Source organism: Nyctibius grandis, chromosome Z (genome assembly GCF_013368605.1).
Source record: "Nyctibius grandis isolate bNycGra1 chromosome Z, bNycGra1.pri, whole genome shotgun sequence".
In the NCBI taxonomy this organism is placed as follows: Eukaryota; Metazoa; Chordata; class Aves; order Nyctibiiformes; family Nyctibiidae; genus Nyctibius; species Nyctibius grandis.
In genome coordinates, this window is record NC_090695.1 from 37,843,151 (window position 1) to 37,862,685 (window position 19,535).

The window sequence follows — 19,535 nt, forward strand, 5'->3', positions numbered from 1 at the left end:
AAACCCTTTGTTTATTTAAGATTTTTAAAAATACATCTGGGAGTAGAAGTCACAGAGCTATAAATGAGCTCCCTGACCACCACCAAAAAAAATAATTATAATAAAAATAATGGTACTATATTCCCTGATAAACCTGTGCCAGAAAAGCTCTTGGGGATCAAGGTTTTGTCAGTCCCCAGCTTTTACCAATCTAAATTCTTGGCAGCATATTAAAAAAAAAATGTAGAAGGTATTTGAGACTGCAATCCCTCAGGTACTAAATCTAGTGTTTCCTGGCACTAGATGAATGTTACTGGAGTTAAAACCTAGCACCATAGCACCAGATCTCCATTGCTGTTCATATTTATACTTAACAGACAAATATGCCATGCTTTCAATATCCCTTTACACTTCCAATTTTTTCTCACATTTTTTTCTCTGATAAAAACAAAGGTGAGAAAGTTACACACAGTGGCTGACATCAGCCTATTTTCATTTGCCTTTCAAATTTCTAAGACACACCTTTTCCACCCTGAAACTGTTGCTTTATACTGCTTTTTAATTACCTACTTAGTAGCAAAAAAGGAGGAAGAGCACATTACCTGCCACGTATACGGACATCCTCAACACACCACACCAAGTTTTCCACTCCGCATAGGTGGAAACAGGATGTTTCTCAGAATCTCGCCCCCAGATCTTCACACCAGTCTACACTGGTTTCTATCATGGTACAGACTAAGGCTGTGCTGCAGCCAAGTTAGTCAGCAATGCTCCTCCTAATGACAGATATCAAAGAGTTTGCTCTCCAGCCACACTTTCCCCACTTTCTGCCTCCCTCACACCATTTTCTGTCACCCAAGACTGGGGATTTTAGTCTAAGTTCAGGGGGACTCATGGTGCTGAGGTGTCTCTATGCAGGAGAGACCGAGGCTTTCTATCTCCTCTGCTGTGCAGGGTTGTCACTGAGAGTACAGTCATACCTGAAGATGACTTTGAAGACTAAGTAGATGGTCTGACCTTGCACCATGCAAGTGAAACCTAGTATTACAGCTGTCTTCAGGGCAGGTCCATAGTGCCTCCTCTAAAGACTACCTTTGTTCTTTTTTTTCCAATCTTAGGTCTTTACCTTAGTGTAATCAAGCCTTTTGTACTGCCTCATCAGATTACGCTATTCATTCTTCTCACACTTCTTTATAGAAGCCACCTTTCTTAATTGCTATTTTTTCCATTCATTTCTGAATCTTCAAGGATTTAAAGACAGAATTGCTTACAGTATAAATCCAGGCTCTGCAGCAAGTAAAGGATTCAGTTCCCAATATTCAGTCACCGTTTTCACCTTCTGCCCTGTCCGCTTAAAATGGAACTGTCACAACTGGCCAAAAAATGGACGTAATATGCCTGACTATTGGTGAAACCAGCTATTCCATATATTCATGTTGTGCCTGCGAAAGCAATGATTCAGCTCCATTGACTTTGCTACCAAAAAATAACCAAATCAACAAGCATAGGGAGCAGATAAAATATCTGAAGTAACTTCTACATTAAAGGTATTAAGTCACCAAATTCTATTCTTGTTTCTATTCATGCATCCTCATCTCTTTTTCAAACTCATGGAGCTACGCAGAATATAAATCTAGACATTGAGTGACCCAGATAGCATCTTAGCTTTTTCTGTAAAAAAACAGCTCTCCCTCCTACTTGCATTCTCAGTACTCCGTAAGTGCCTTGCTCTCCTGAATCCTCCAAAGGGGAGGAAAACAGAAACACAGGTTTCTGAAGGATTTTCTCCCAAAAGGATATTTATCTCCAGAAATGTACCATTGGAACCACACAGGGGTTGTCTCACTGGTTGTGAAGGCAGTTTAGCACTTTGCAACCTGTTCTGTTCCTGTCCTTTTTTGCTGCCTGTCTTGAGATCTGCCCTTGCAATATGAAAAAGAGACAGAAGAAGCATGTGTGAATCTGGCCCAGAAGGGAACAAGGAGGGGAGAAAAGCCGGGTAAGAGTGGATGGCTATGTATTTTCTTTATGATATTCAGTTTCATATTGATTTCACCCATTTGGTGGACTGAACATGAACCTAATAATCAGATCCTGCTTAAGCCTTGTGCTTTCCTGGTAATTGACTCTTGCATATTGATTAAGACGTTGATGTGTCCCAGTATTTCTCAGTGGTAATGCAGCTGAGAATGGGCCTTCTCTCCCTGCATTCTCAGCATTCTCTGTACTGCTGTCACCACACTCCCTTTAATGGATAAAGCTGTCATCCTAAAGCTAGAATGTCTTACAGGCACGAAGATGAAATTAACTGTTCAATAATTTATGGGACATGGAAAAAACTTTACCCAACAACTTCAATTGATTGTTGTAAGTGTTTTGACTGCACTTGCCTGCTTTGCATAAAGTCAGCTGCATTGGAGAGCCTGATTTCCATTTCCAGTAGTTTCTTGGTCCTCTCCACAATACAAGATTTTGATGAACTGTGGCTTGCTTCAAGGGATTTTCCTGTATTGTTTAGGCATGACATTTTTTCACTTCTCTGTAGACTCACAAGAAAATCAGGATCTTCAGTGAAATATGGTTGGTGAGCTTAACAAGCAGAGTTTAAATTCAAATGATTTCGATTGTTTTGAGGCTGTTCAGTTTTCCAATTTGGGTACCACAAAAACAGGCAATCAGCAGACTATACCATCTGTGGACTTCATCATAGGCAGGGAAACCTTTTACCATTTCTGATCAGTTCAAGCTATAATTATTGAAATACCTTGTCATTTCAGAACTTCTGAAGTGACCTGGTGGACACAGTACAGCTCCTGGAGGTGTGAGTTCATATCACAAAAGCAGACCACAACAGTTTTAGCAAGAAGGTCTGTGAAGCAAATTATATCATCTCGTCTCAGAATGGTGGATGTTGTCATTTTGCTGGGGAACCTGACACTGTATCCTGTATTAATCAGTAGCCACAAGAACTTCATTCTTCAGGGATTCCAGTCTGGCACCTTTCATTATTGCCAGAGTCTTTAAAAACAAAGTGCTCTTCCCCATCTGGCTGCCTATTTGTAAAATGATTTTTTTTTTTGTAGTTGACATTTCTTATTACACTTCCTTTTTGTTAGTGATTTTGGTGCTCATGAAACACAACACATAATTATTGGTTAAATCCAGGCACAACAGAAAAAAAAAGATGGTGGACATAATTCTGAAATAATTGTTCTAATATATTTCCATTCTGCCCTACAATACCTCTTTCTATATTGACAGTGACATATGATGTTTCTATAGTGCATTATAAGTTCACCATTAAGAAAATATGTTTTTATTTTGGAGAGAAAAGGTTAAGGAATCCTTTATGAAATATGACAACCAATCCAAAGGATTTCAGTTCATTAGGATCTTGAGAAAGGAAGCTGAGTCTGCCATCTTTTAAAGGTGGCAGAAACCATGTCAACTAGGTTGTGCTGAACTTGCCGTAATAACTGTACAAGGAGTTGTGTCTGTAGCATTAATTTGTGCTGGTAAGATCAGATATTAGCATATCTAAGCCTGACACTTCTAATCGGTATTGGACCTCAAGCAGTAGGAAAATGTCTTTAAGATGTTACAAATTCTTGACTTGCTGCTCTCACAAAGGAGCAGCTGGGCACAACATGCAGTGAAGTGACATCTCGGAAGATTTAAGAAGATTAAGGCTTGCCATAGGAAAAGAAAAATCCATTTTTAGATCATTTCATTGGTCAGCATCCAAAGAGTTAACATATGGTTACCTAGGGCCACATCTAGAAGAAAAGTGTACATAGTACATGCAATGTGAAGAGGAAATCAAACCAGAATGAAGCAAATAATGAAACCATATCCAGTTGTGTTTATTTGTTTTTCTCGTTTCAAGGTGTTAATCCTGTGTTACTGAGAACATTCACACAATATTTCCCAGATGGAGACACAAATGCACGAGCATTTCCTGCCTCGATGTACTATATTTCCATTTGTTCTCCTTCGAGAAGCTCTTTCTAAACAGTCCCTCCAAGTGGGAGGATGTGTTGATTTCCAGTTTATTGTAGTGCTTGGTAGTTCAGCACCAGCCATCAGAATTTTCAGTAGTCTCTGCTGTTTGCTGCAGAGCCTGTTCAAAGTCCAGGCCTCTGGAAGGATCCCCAGGAGAACTACAGCTGGGCCTGTTTGGATATCAAAGTCCAAATTAAAAATTTATGCCAGTGTTTGAAAAATATCTGACCAAAATCTTGGTATGGATTAAATCTCCCTTGCCATGCAAGCTTATCCAGCTGGGGCTGGAGGATTTATTTTTAAAGTGAAGAAAGGACCAAATAGCTGCATAAGCTGATTCATGTCAGATGTTTGTTAGCTAAATTATCACTGGTAATGAAAACGTCTAGACCTCACAGGGAGGCTAAAAGAGCTCTGGCTCTTCTCTTGCTCTCTCGCTCTTCCTTTTCCTTCACTCCTTCCTTCCTGCCTTCCTATGTGCCTGCCTTCCTTCCTTTCATTCTTCTATTCTTCATTCTTTCTCTTTCTTTTTCTTTCCTTCCTTTTCTTTCTCCTTCCTTCCTTCCTTTCCTTCTTTCTTTCTCTCTTCCTTCCATCCTATCTTCCTACCTTCCCTCCTTCCTTTCTTCCGGCCTGCCTTCTGTCTTTCCTTTCATTCATTCATTCTTATGTTCTTATTTATCCTTCCTTCCTTCCTTCCTCCTTCCTTCCCTCTCTCATATTTCTTTTTCTTTCTCTCCCTTTCTCTCTTTATCTCTTCCTTTCATTCCCCATATCCTTCCTTCCCTCCCAACTTCCCTCCCTCCCTTCCCTTTCTTTCTCTTTTCTATTTTAAATCAGAACTCACAGCAAATCAATTGCCCCCCACTTAGCATATAAGGACACCCATTCACACTGGGGGAAGAAAACTCCTGTACCTGCCAGCACTAGAATTTGAAGTGGGACATCAACAACACAGCAGTAACAGTATGTTGCAGGAATAATTTCTTGGGTTCTGCACTTCACAGCTGAACTGAAAGCAGACAAGAGCTTGCTCAGCCACCCTTTTATAATGACTCCTCTGTGGAGGGCTATAGAGTGAGGCTGAGCTAACAGGGAGGACTGAGAAGTCTAAAGTGGCTGTGCTTGTAGTTGATAAATAACTTGCTTACATCTTCCTGCAATATACTGTTTAGAGCCACTCACATATCTGCTGACTGTTTTTTTGATAAAAAACTATAGGTTAAGGGGAGGGACACTTGTGTGCCTGGCAGATCTTACTCTGATTCTTTTCTGCTCGAGGCAGAGCTCTGAATTAACCAATTAATTTACAGGGCTGCGGGTAAAGAATAAAATATCTGAGTTACCCCAGTTAGATCCACATGGCAATAGTGGATCAGCAGAGTTAGTCTGGTTTGCTGCTTTGCTTTAGAAGAAATCCCTAAAGTTTATGGAGAGCAGCTATTGTTCACCCCAAAAGCTCGTAAGATCACAGAAGTCCCCAGACTTGGTCCTGCTCCATAAGGAGTCTTTGTACTCTTTGCATGAACTACATTTTTTTGTTTTGAACTTACCTCCCACTAACGCCATTGCCACTCCCTAGTTCTTATGGTGAAAAAGAGAGAGTAATTGATCGCTATCCACCTCCCCTGTCTCAGATAAGAGAAGGAAGGGATTCAAGCCTGCCTGGGAATAGTATTTGCTGCTCATGCGTGGGACTCAGACTAGAGAAGCAGATGTATCTGTCTTGCAGCTATGTCTAGAAAAGCCTAGTACTCTGTCTCACAGAGTGGGCACAGCATCCAGCCCAAGAAGCCTGTAGCCCCTTCTTGTGTCCTCTTTGCCAAGCCCACAGAGACTTTGCTGTTCCCCTGGGCAGGCCTGGCCAACTCCTGCTGGGCGCAGGTGGCCAAGCAAGAGGGTACTGCCACCTTACAGGGGGTCTGCAGGTCTTTCTGGCCACCAGTGAGAGGGTCTTGGGGCATTTCATCCAGGCTAATGAAAAATATCACAGAGAGGACAAAGTGCCACCAGAAATGTATGCCAAGGAGCAGCAGTGATTCCCAGTTTGAGGCTCTTCAACAGGAGTGTCATTCAAAGAGTGCAGAGGTGTCTCCAACCTCAGTCTTTAGCAGGGTGGACCAGACAGCAGGAGCGCTACCATCTCTCTCCTGTGACCATCTGCCACTGCCAGCCACCCTTGCACAGCCTCCAGGCACCTTTATAAATGATGCCTGGAGGGCACCAGTAAACAAGAGCATCTGGGCAGCTCCCTGCATGACATGTGCGTGCACAACCATGCATGGGGTCTGATCTCACCCAGAGTACCCCAACACTGGTGGCAGGTGAACCCTAACATGCTCTGGTGGTTGACCCACAGGTGAAGGGTGAGAAGAGCAAAATAAATGGTGGGCCAGTCGTCTGGTAAGAAGCAAGAGGTTTTCTGTCAGCCTTGTGGCTTTTAGGAGGGTTTTTCAATTATTATTTAAATTTTTTACATAAGGCAGCATAAGCGGTGTGTCTCCTCTTCCAGACCATGCTTTCTAACAAGCAGACAGGCAGAGACCCAGCGCCCAGACTGGTGGCCCAAACCTGTGTGGCTGGGAGGCTTCAGAGCCCTCCGTTTTGTTTACTCTGCTTCTGCAGACACAGGAGGACAGCGCTGCGAGGAAATTCTCTTTGTTTCTCACGTGCCTCCGAGGGCCAGGCCAGAACAAAGCCAGTGTTTATGTTCCCTGTCTTTCCCCAAGTAATCCGCCCCAGGCTGCAGCCCCAGCGGGGGCCCCTGGGTGGACTCAGAGGGTTTCCAGCTGGCCCACGAAGGTTGGGATGGGGTGGTCTGCCCCTGTGCGTCCGCCGGCAGGCCTGCCCCCCGTCCCAGCTGGCCCCCAAAATGAGAGGCAGAGGGGTGGGAAGCCATCTCTCTGCTCCCTCGTGAGCCCATGCCAAATTGAAGATGGCCCAATAAACAAGGGGTGGGGGCTTTCTTTGTGCACCGCAGCTGCACTTTGGGTTACTTGAGCCAGTTCCCAGTGAGAAGGGATGGGCTGCTTTTAAATGTTTTCTCTTGCTTTTTCGGTCTCCCAGTAGGGCAGGCATTCTCTGGAGAACTGTTAAGTGCGGGATGGCTTTCAGGGCTTTCTCCTAGCTATCAGCCTCTCTCTGTGAAGCCAATTCAGCTTGCTTGCACTTGACAATGTGAAGAGGTTTCTTCACATTACAATAATAAAGTATTTTTGCACTTCATAGCATGTGTCTCCTCTCTGGACTCCAAACTGTTGGGGAAGGTCTCTATTTCTGTCATTTCTCTCCCTTCTCCTCCTCACCTTTCCACATGGCACTTGGGGGGCCCACACCTGATGCATGTGCTGCTCTTTGAGTAAGTTGTTAGTTTCTAAAGGGAGAGACAGCAGTTCAAGGACTTAAGTCTAGTTGGACTGTTGCCTAAAGAGTTTGTATTGGTATATAAGAACACAGAGCAAGGCAGAAGACAAAGATGTTAGAGAAGTGAGGTAGAAAATACTGGCTACTTGATGCACCCATGTTTATCTTGTATTTGGTTGTACAGAGTGGCTGCCCATTCTGCCTGGAGGAACATTTGCTGAAGCAATCACTCCTCTGAGGAGTGGAGGGAACCACACAGTCTTCCACTCCACCATAGCTGAATGGTAAAAAAGACATAAAGAAATGATTTTTTTTTTCCAAATGGGGAGTAGAGGTGGTTTTGCTGCAGCAGAGCAGGGAAATCTGGCCCAGAGAGGTCTGCACACGTCAGCAAGAGGTACAAGTGTCATGAACTCCCTGTAACCACCCCTTTCTTAGGCTTGCTGTGTGTGGCATTGTTGGGAGCTCTGGACCAGGAGGGCAGTGTCATTTGCAAAAGAGTATGGCGCAGCAGGAGGATGCTGGTGTGGCCACCGTGGGCAAGGCCAGTGTAGCCACAGTGTAGCTGTCTATGTGTTCCTCCAAGTGGGCTGGTGGGTCCCTACATTGCAGAGACTGCTCCTTGTGATCAGAATAACTGCTGCAGCCCTGCAGTGGAGGTGGGTTAGAAATGTGGGTCTTGGCTACATCCCCAGCCCTCTTGATGAACCCGGAGGTGAACAGAGCCACCTGCCTTCTTCTCTGACTTTTCTGTACACTTCCACAGATATTGAGTATTCCTCATTGTACTTTCTTTCCCAAACCTACTGAGAAGCCAGCTCTGAAACTCCTGTTGCTGTGTCAGGCTGTTTACCATTAGTTCTATTACTTCTCCTCATCTTCCATGGCCCTGCAGTCTGCCACAGATGGAAAGAGAGGGTCACAGGCTAAGTCTTTATATGTCCTAACTGAATGGGAGTGTATGGGAAGGGGGAACAAATTCTTTCCCAGCTGCCCAAATAGCTTAAAAGAGATGCACAGGTAAACAGCAGCTGGCTAAATCTGGGCGCTGGCAAGAATGACCTCATGAAAGTAGAATAAGAATGTAGAATATTGTTTACTGAAATAGTTTATGGTAAGGAATATATGAAAAGTACTTTCAATTTTCATTGGGAGGAAACTCTGTCCTTGTTGGATTTCTTCAGGATATCTATGCTCACAGAATCACAGAATCACACAGAATCAACCAGGTTGGAAGAGACCTCTGGGATCATCGAGTCCAACCGTTGCCCTGACACCACCCTGTCAACTAGACAATGGCACTAAGTGCCATGTCCAGTCTTTTCTTAAACACATCCAGAGATGGTGACTGCACCACCTCCTTGGGCAGCCCATTCCAATGTCTAATAACCCTTTCTGAAAAGAAATTCTTCCTGATGTCCAACCTGAACCTCCGCTGGAGAAGCTTGAGGCTGTGTCCTCTTGTCCTATTGCTAGTTGCCTGGGAGAAGAGGCCAACTCCCACTTCACTACAACCTCCCTTCAGCTAGTTGTAGACTGCAATAAGGTCACCTCGGAGCCTCCTCTTCTCCAGGCTAAACAACCCCAGCTCCCTCAGCCGTTCCTCGTAGGTCAGACCCTCCAGACCCTTCACCAGCTTGGTCACCCTCCTCTGGACTCGCTCCAACACCTCAACATCTTTCTTGAAGTGCGGGGCCCAGAACTGGACACAGTATTCAAAGTGTGGCCTCACCAGTGTCGAGTACAGAGGGACGATCACTTCCCTAGACCTCACCTTTCAGCATGTCCTGGGGTTACAAGATGTAGAAGGCTTTTGATCATGAGACTTGAGATATCTCCCAAGATCTTTATTATTCCTCATGATTTCCTGGGATCACTCATAATTTTGCCCTCTTTTTGTGTAATTTTGTGTTATTTTTAAAAAAAAAATCTAAGGAAGATATGCCATCCTTCACTTAAAATACCAGAGGAAGCCTTTTTTCCCCACTTCACTGTCCCTATTTGCATGGAAGCTGAACTGGGTTCCATCAGTAGTCAGAGGTCCCAAATTGAGCAATTGATTAGAAACACGCTGTGACATCTGTGCGTTGCAACCTCTCCAGACTTACCATTTCTTTCTCTTCAGGGCTCTCTCACGCTTCTTGAGGGAGGTGACTATAGCTCAGGAAAGGGCTTGGGAAGCAGAGTAAGTCAATCCTTTCTCATATTCTTTAGCTTCTTGTGTTTACAGCAGTGTGCAAAAGTGCATGTTCATCCAGCTTTCTTGGGTTTCCCAGCTTTTTTGGGAAGCAGCGATACTGCCGCTAGGCCAGAGGTACACCATAGAAGGGTTCATCTTTTCTTGTGAGACAGTATGCATGATACTTCTTGGTGTGTAGTGTCTCTCTGAATTACTTTTTTTGAGATACAGAAAACAAATGAAAGAGTTGCTAGAAAAAAAGAGAAAGTGTGCATAAGAGAGCAGATCGTGGGAATGCCCTAAGCAACTCACTACAGGTCTTGGCACAATGGTAGGTCACAGGGGAAGGATAATTTTGGCAAATGCAGAGGTAGGACCAGGAGTTGCAGCCTTTTCTTTCCCCTTGCCCTCCTTCCAGCTGAATGCTCTCCACCCAGTCAGCAGCTATAGCCTCTCTTAATGTGTGGGAACAGTGCCAAACTTCTCTGGCATTGCAGTGTGGCACACAGGAGCTGCTTGATTCCTCACCATTCCTCACCACTTCTGCCTAAACTGAGTTTACTTGAAGGAGTTGGATGAAAGCATCTGGCAGTTCATTCTTGGTCTGGCTGATTGTTGCTTCCTGGGAAAACTAGAGGGACATTGGAGACAAAAGAGGTAGATACCTTCATAGCTGCACACATCACAGCAGGCAGGAACTGTGTACCAGAGCTCAGTGTACATGATATTACCTTTTGCAGCTGTCCTACACCAGATGATTGTGTCTGTTACTGTTCATGTAGTGAATTTGCAAACATATGTAACCTGAGGTTCAACAAGCTGATAGGCTTGGCAGGTACATGCATATTCTCGCCTGTGAATCTTAGCTCAGCTCTCAAGTATGATTGCAGTGGTACTGCTCAGACCAGATTCTGATCTTATTTACACCCTTGCCAATGGAGAGTAACTCCACCGATGCCAAAATGTGGGCCTAAGAGCTGCCCAGCTGTGGCCTGAGCTGGAGTTTCATTGATGTCAGCACGAGAAAGAGTTGCATCCAAACTGTGTTTCCTACAGTGGATTGTGCATAATGAACCAGAATAATTGAACAATTGTGAACCAAAGCACAGGCGAAAGTCTGGACTGTTTTGAGGTCTAGGATAAATGTAGTAAATGGATAACTATTTCTTATCCTACGGCTGTGCTCTTTTCTTCTTTTTTTTTTTCTTTTTTTTATATCTACAATATCCATAGTAAAGTTTAGCCAGGTCTGATCGTAGGTGGAATGCTCTTTTCAACATTTACTTGTGAAGCTTCTGATCTATAGATGTAGGATACATAGGAACATCATCATAGGTGATAAGTCAGATGGTATCCAAGCCTCCTTCTTCCAATGTAAGGGAAAGTATTTGCTGATGCAACGTGCACAAAGATGCCCAATACCTGCATTAGACTTTCTTTTAGGTCCTCAGGGTGTTTACTATTCCATCTCAGGCTCAATTTTACCTTAGCAAAGTGGGTCAAAGTGGCTTAAGAAACTGATATAATACACAGCTATTGATATAATACACAGATATTGATATCTTCCACAATCTTCTGCTTTGGCCCGTTCAGTCCAGACTGAGATTGAAGATCTGCACAAGATTTGTTTGTGTGTAGAGACAGGAGCTGCAGCACTGTAGTAAATTGAAGAAAGGGCTCGAGAAGAGCAAATGGAGAATGAGAGGAATGGGAGGAGGGTGGAGAAAAGTTTAAAGGCAAGATGAAGAGGAGGAATAAGAAGACTCCACAGGGTCAGACAGAATCTGATAAACTTTGACAAAAGCCTCAACATACTTGGAGGTGTTTTCTAAACCTTCTAATTTGTAACATTTTCCCTTCAATAGTCTAGAGGTGAAGTGATTTATGAATATAAATGCTTGCACAGTTCTCTGTGAGCATCTTGATAAGGTAAATATATCACCCAGCAGGAGGCTACACTGCACACTAGTGTCCTTCCTCAGAGATAAATTCAGCGTTGTGGGTCCCAGCTATCCCTTTCTGACATATGCAGGGCGTGCAGTTTAGTTCTTCATTAAAAAATGTCCCATCGAGATGTTTAAACACAGATCTCCCTGTAAGGGTGAATACATTGAATTGCCCTCCATCCAATTCTTCTCCATTTAATTGGTATAAAGCAGCTTCCCCTTGGCTACTTCCTCCCTTGAAATTACATAAGTAGCCTCACTAGAAAGGCATAGGTAAATATTTTACACCGCACACCATGGATTAGGAGCACTGCTCCCATTAACCAGAGCTGGAATCATGCTGCCAATTTTCCCCTCACACTGTGCTAGAACGTACCCTACAGGACACAGAGGCTGCGCTCCCATGTGCTGCCTTATGAAGAAGGTGCAGAACACTTTCGTTTAATACTGCATGTGTTTCCATTAGCAGAGTCAATTGCTCTCCATCCTCAGTTTTAAGACTCCCTGTTTCTCTCTATTACAGCTCTGTTTCCAAACGCCTGCCAATCCTCCCTAGTCCTTCCATCTGAGCCTGCAAAGTTTTGATGATATAACACCACAGCATCTTGGTTTTCATTTCGACTTCATGTTCACAATTATAGATGTGCTGAACACTGAGGACTTCTATTTCTCATGGGCTTACTGCTGATTAGGAAAGCTTATCTGCCCAGAGTATTGTCATTTCGGGGTGGCGAGTTAATGGGTGCCAGTAGAGCAGAGGCCTGAGTATCCTGAAACCTGCAAAGTACATGGGGAAAAAACATGTGGCTGCTGCTTTGATTCAGAGCACCACAGCATCTATACACACTGGCATGGCTCCTACAGAGTGGAGAATTTATGCATCTGTGTAAATACTATGCAAAAAAGAGAATATGTTCATCACATATGTAAAAATAGAGCTGTGGTTAATATACCATACACTGTGGTCTGTTACTATTCTGGGAAGTGGCGTCTCTGCTACCTGCACGGATGTGATGTATCACTTGCCAGATATCGCCTTTCCTCTTTTACAACTGTGTTGCTTGATACCACCACACTGTCTTAATCACATAGCTAACTCTTCCTGCGTAGGAAATTTACAAAACAAAATGGCCTGTTCCAAGTAGTCTGGGCAGGTGAGGTTATGGCGTGGCAGCTAGTAACAAACTTGAATTTCCACTTATGAAAAAATTGGAAAGTTTTTTTAAATTCTAATTAAAAATTTTAACTTTCAGAAAAGTAAAATTTCATTTTATGTAGCATTTTAAAAATACAAAATATGCATAGAAATGTTGTACTCCAAACATGTAAAATACCACAATGACTTAAGTAAGCTAAGTGCTTTGCTTTAAAGTTCAGCTCAGTTAGAAAAAGTAGATTAGACTATTTGTATGAACGTATGAAATGAAACAAAATTAATCAAAATTACAGAAAACATCAGAAAAATATTTTTACTTGATCAGTGTGATGTATGTCAACTTTATCAAACAGCAACAGCGAGTGAAATAGTTCTTTTTGCCTTTTTTTGACTCAAAACTTCACTGAATTAAACCCATTCTTCAAAAGTGTTTTGATTTTTTCATTTTAACCTCATCCCTTAGCAGAAATATCTATTAATTATTTTCACCAGCTTGATCCAGAACACAGCTGCTATGAAATTCTATATATGACCTACCATCAACGTGAAAATCTTTGCTACCTCCTTGCTGATCCTGTCTTTTGTTTTGAGTTTTTTGCTAATAAGTAATGAAAATGTTACAGCCTTACAGCTTGTTTTGTGGTTGCAACTACGTAATCATTATTAATGAAGCAACAATGTCAAAACTGTGTGAAACCAAACTCACATTTAAGCACTTACAATAAACAGATATAAAACAACAGATGTCTCAGTTTTTGTTCTCCAATGATTTCATCTCTTGTTAAAAATAAACGTCTGGTTTAAAAAAGAAAAGGGCTTTTCTCAACTCTTACAAATTAATTGAATCCAGAGCCTGGTGATACAACTAAGGAGTTCTCTTTTTTCCTTTTTTTCTTCCCAAAATTTGTTTGTAGGGATACTTTTATTCAGTAGGCAATAAATTCACTTCAAAGCAATCCAGAAATTCTAGGAAGTCAATGGTGTAATGGTCATCTGCCCCAGCTGAAGAGTTCGCCCCTGATACCGGTCAGAGATGTAGACAAAGTGCCAGGCTTGACTCCAGACTTGAACACCCTGAAAAAATTTTAGGACAGAGATGATTTCTGTCCACTGTTTTGTCTCAGCCAGCTGATACTGGTCAGTTACAAATGTTGGTTCAGATTTGGGTCAGAATTTGTCAATAGGTGCAGGGAGGTCTCTAGATCTGGTGAACCTCAGAAATCCAGCATTCGGTTTTATGCAAACATCAAAAGTCCAGATGCTTATTTGAACCATTCACATCTGTTAAGTCTGCAAAACTGGGCTGGAAATTTAGCTGGAATAGCTTTCCCTGCAAGATTTCATAGACTTCATAGTTGAACTTGTGGCTAGAAATACCAGAGCTTCTTTTGGTATTTGAGCACTTTTTATTCCAGTGCTAACTAGGAATGTGTAGGCTAAATTTAATGAGTGGGTGGGATATGCAAAAATTTTAACACTTTGCAAAGGTTCAAATCTAGTGAACAGACACTGTGAACAATAAAATGCTTAATATGAAATGAAAGCTCTATTAGCAGCTTGTGAAGCAAAGTAAAAATATATTAGAAGCTGGGTAGTTTTTTATTTCTCTGAAGGATAAAACTCAATCTACTCTTTACCACAAGGAAATATATGGTAAAACAGTTTTTGGAAAGAAAAGCATAGAAAAAAACCCCGTATTTTTAGATTTTTATTCATCTTTTTAGTGAAAGTCGGTGTCCAAATTTAGGATTTGGACACTGCATTCTAATTTTGTTTTCCAGTCCCTTTGGCACTGGAACAAGTGCAAAACAACTGTCTGTGCACTTTATTGCAAATCTTGCACAATTTTAAACACACAAACCAAGGTTCTTGCAAATTGCATTCTGAGAATGTAGCACATTTATGCTTACAGCACTATAAGCAATGACAAGGTGTTTTGAACAATCTGTTTTCTCAAATTAGATTAACATCATGGAGCAGCACAATCTGCTCATTGACACCAAAGGGACCAAAAAAAATCAGTGTTTTGTGTCCTCCTTCAGAGCATTGCTTTGGCAATAGACATTCACCATCTATGTCATCATGAAGGATGTGGTGCACTTTTAGGGCTGCTGTTCTTTAGAAGAGACACCAGTGTCCACACAGCTCTGCTGATAAGCAGTAAAAATACAGGCAGCAACTGAGGGTCCTTGCCAGCATTGTGCTCTCTGGTCATACCACACATTACATGCAATCCACTTTTATAGGTGATGGGCAAACAAAATTGCCAACCATGTTTGTCTGCACTTAAGTAGCAGTACATGACATGCCTTAAGTCACTACTTGAAAAAAAATCACAAAAGCTCCACCAGTGTAAAATATTAGCAAATAGCTAATGCAATCTTTTTCTGCATAGTACCCTTGAACCTTTCCTGTGGAAATACAGACTTTCCCACCATAGCTGAAAGTAAGAATAATCTTCCCCTTTTGTGCAGCCACTATTACAATCATACCAAGTTTGTGCTTTGTGTAAGTACTCTCATATTCACAATTGTACTGTTAATCCTGGGAACTACCAATTAAACTTCCTTCTAAATTTATTTATTACATACTTTCCTCTGAAAGGCACAATTTTTATTATCTGACAGAACAAAACCAAACCCCAGGAAACTGAAACTGAGAGTGACCTATGGTTTTAACCTTCAATCAACATGAAAATAGGTGTCTGCTTTGTTTTGCTGCGTTTTGCACATTATAATTGTACTTACAAAGAAATTCCTTGAAAGCATGTGTTGTATTGAGTGGCTCCATGCAAACAACTTTGGAACTAAATAACTTTCATCTTTGACTTACAGGCTACAGGGCAAAGGTTAAAATCACGAGCTTTGTTGTCCTGTTGGCAAGAGTTCCTTTTGAAGCTTCCTGCTTCCAGTGAAAGTGATATACAGTAATATACACAAATCTCAGTGTCCTTCATTGTGTTTGTAAAGGAAAAAATTATCAATCCCATAAATTTTGGCATTTGATCGACTTTCTATAGATAACGTTAGCAAGAATCTGACTGGTTTTGCATATATATTAATGTAGAAATGAAAATGAAGCTATTCTCAAAAGACATATTTGCATGCGAGGTAATGTGCAAACAGAGGATCTAGCTGGCTATTTGCAGATTTACATAAGGAATTTTGGCTGTTGTACAGATGACTACTTATTTGTGCAAGGTGGAAACTCAATACAATAATCCAGGTTAGAAAAATTTGATCTTAAGAGACTTTGTTAAATACTCAGACATTGTCATTCTAATGGGTCCTAGACATTTTATAACAAGTCTATTGAAACGAGCCAAAAAATAAAAAGGCTGTTGTAACTGTAATGGGAATCCAATGCATGAAGACTTTGCACTGCTATGAACAAACTATACTTATGCTGCCTTTTGCATAAAAAAAAATTAAGTGTGCTGAAAGAATTTACTGAGATCTTATAATACGAGGAATTTTGACTGCCTTGGCAAAGTGGAAACTGTGCAGTTACTCAGACCTTAATGTTGGGACATTTTCTTACCCCCAAGCAAAGCCATTAACAGCATCTAGTCCTTAAGTTGGTGTCTGAGGCAGACCTTGCAGGCCAAGACAGAGAGCAACAGTCAGTGGTGAGAGGTTCTGTGCTATTAATCAGCAGAATTCTCATTTATATGTAGCTAAAGAATTACAGCTGTTTCATACAATGGGTAATAAATGAGCAAGACAAAACAGATGAGTAAAGCAGTCCGGTCCTGCTCTACCCCACTCCCTGGTCCTAAATATCCTGTCTCTTGCAGCATGTCAGTCCCATTAACTTCAGCTTGTTTTTTTTGTGTGCAAGTCTTGGGACAGTTGTATCCCAGAGCAAATACACTGCTGAGATAAGCAGCAGCCGAACAAATAGCTGGAGTGTAATTTTCTGAGAGGTTGTGAGTAGTCAAAGCCTCATAACATTCTCTAATTTGCTCCATTGACTCTTTTAGCCTGACTCTCTCTCAGTCATGTAGACTGTTCCACACCTTTCTTTCGCTTCAGCACAGAATATTACAAAGAGTAAATGTCAAAATACGGCATGAAATGTACCCCTTTACAGCCATTTTCTAGCAAGATTTGGCCCCTATTTATTTCACTACTGAATTTGACCTAGAGGCATCCATGGCAGATACAGCTATCTTCACTGGTTCTGGCTTTGCTGTGTGTTTTCCAACATGTATTTTCTCATTGAAATGGCTGGGTGTCTCTCACAGGACCCCCAGGTAGTAGAAAGCCCTTGCTTACACAAAGCTCAAATGGAAAAAACCCAAGTTTCCTTCTAAACACTTTAAAATAACACTTTCTAATGCTTCCTATGGGTGATGTTGACACATTTACAATGTTGATTTAAAGGGTAGGGGGAACATAGTTCTTCCTGACACCACAAATGTAAAGTTACTGGCCCACCCTATCACTGGAGCCCACTGAAATGGCTGCTAGCAGATCTTGTGTGCCAGGTCCTTAAAACTCAGAAAACAGGCAGATGGTGGCCTCTGTGGCTGTGTGGAAAACCTTTGGAGGCTCCCCTTCTTTCTGCCCCTCCCATCTGGAGTCACAGTCAATACTAAGCACTGATACTGCAGTTCCTGACATATTTGGCCCAACAGTTCCTGAACTTTATGTGAACCATTTTAGCCCAGGTTTGCTGTACCAAAGTGCATGCTAAAGATTTCCTTAATTTCTTCACCCCTTCCTTCATTCACAGTCCTTTGCTGGAACTAATCTGACTGTAAAGGTTTGTCAGTCTTCGGATGTTCTAATTTCTCAATCACCTGGTCTGACATGATCCTGATTTTCTTCAATATTTTGTCTTCCACCCTTGGGAAATTTATGTCGGTTCCTGGCATTTGTCTCCCATCTTCCTTTGTGAACAGAGAGGGGAAAATTTCATTTAATTTCTTTCTCTCTCTCTTTGTCTTTTTTTTTTTTTTCCTCAGCAAAGTCTTCTTCTGTCAATAAATTACTCCTGCCACATCCTGGAGGCCAGCTGTCTCTTCCTTTGACCCCTATGTTTCTTATGGTTTTAAAAAAATGGTTTATTAATCTTTATCTAGGTAGAAACCTATTTTCCATTCTTCAGCTTTCCTTTTCTTATTTTGGTTTCTTGCTTCCATTCAGTCCTTTCCACAGTCCACTCTGGACTTGATCTTTTAAATTTTTCACGTGTCCTTTCTTCACCTTTGATTAGTTTTTCATTTCCTTGTTCTTTATTAGGTGTTGGCAACTCAGTACTGTAGGTGGCATTTTCTTCTTTCCTCTCCCTTCCCTCATCCCTAGCCTGTGCTGAACCACAGCCCAGAATGATGTCAGGAGAGCATTTAGACACCTTTCCAAGATGTGATACTGACCGCTCTGCTCATTAAAGGTCTTACGATATATTTTGTAAGAACGGGTGCATTAACCCCTGCATCCTGGACCAATTCCAAATGGAGTGATTACTTTCTGCCTGCCCAGACTCCCCTTGCAGTTTCGATGGGATAGATTAATCTCTACTTGACCTGTAGCATAGCATTGCTATCAGCATCTACCGCTTTCCACACCAAAGGTGACTGGATGGAGGCTATTTTTCTGTTACAGGAAGTTCTTTTCTAATTTCCACAGTGAAAAGCTTTTGGAAGGAAGCTACTGATTGTCTTTATTGTTCCATGTTTCCTTACAGTGATATATAGCCAGAATTCTTGCACAGCCAGTGTTCTACCTGCAGGCAGTTCTTCCTTTCTCCTCTTTCTTCTCCATTCCCACGTGGACTGTACTTCTGAACAAAGTGACATGCACCATCCCTGTTTTCTGCTCTTTGCACTCGTATCACCAGTTCAGTAACTACCAGTTACTGGTGTGTAGGTCAGACTGTTTGTATCCACCATGACAAAACCAGCTTCAGACAGCACTTCTTGCAGTGGTCTCAGTTATGCGTGCCTTAAAAAGGAGCTGCAGTCTTCATAGAGGGCTTTCAACTCAAAAGATTCCTCCCATGACTTCATGTATTGGAAGTGCTTGTGGAGGTCAGGGAAGAGTAGGAGAAGAAAACATACTGAGATGTAAAGCTTGTGTTGTCAGTCCATACAGTATAAATGAAAGCAGCATTCTGTTTCCTCAGAAAAGGTGTTGGAGAAAGACTGTGTGAGTGACAAGAATCAGAGAGAAAATATTTCTAAGAGTTTTGAAAGCATCCCTTACGGTTGAGAGTGAACTAATAAGGCAGCAGTTTATTTAGGTTCAAATCCCACAACTAATTTGTGACCTTTATGCTCTTCTTTTTTGTTCTAAAATAAACGGACAAAACTGTTCCTTTCTGAATTCCTATTGTTACTAAGAGCCACTTCCTGTTCACATGGCTTCCACCATGAAATAACTGGAAGGCAACATTTGACTCACCCCAGATGAAGTCTTCTATTACAAGTTCCTTGACTGCCTTTTCACTTTCTTCTGCAGTGTAGCATTTTGACTTCTGAGCTGTTGAAAAAAAGACTTCTTTTCATACTATTTCCTCCTTTTTTTTTCAAACATTGCTGAACTCATGACCTGCTTTGCTTGCCCTCCCCAGCATTATCTAAAGCAAGCAAGTAAGTGATCATGCAAGGCCTTTGCCTGACCGCTGTCCGTGAACTTTCATTTTTCACCTGTTCTTCCCTTCCCTATGGCCTTTCATTATTTGTTTCACTATTTTGCAACTGCTCACATATACTGCTACTTTATTCCCTTCTGCTGATGTGTGCATAAGACCACTTCCACAGACATACGTTTAGACTCTCCTTTCTGCTAGCCTGAACTCAGCATTATAGTTGTTTCTGTTCCTCACTTATGTAGCTTGCAGACAGTCTTTTTAACCTTTTACCTGTACTGATTTTGTATTGTTCCCATATGCCCAAACTGTGGTT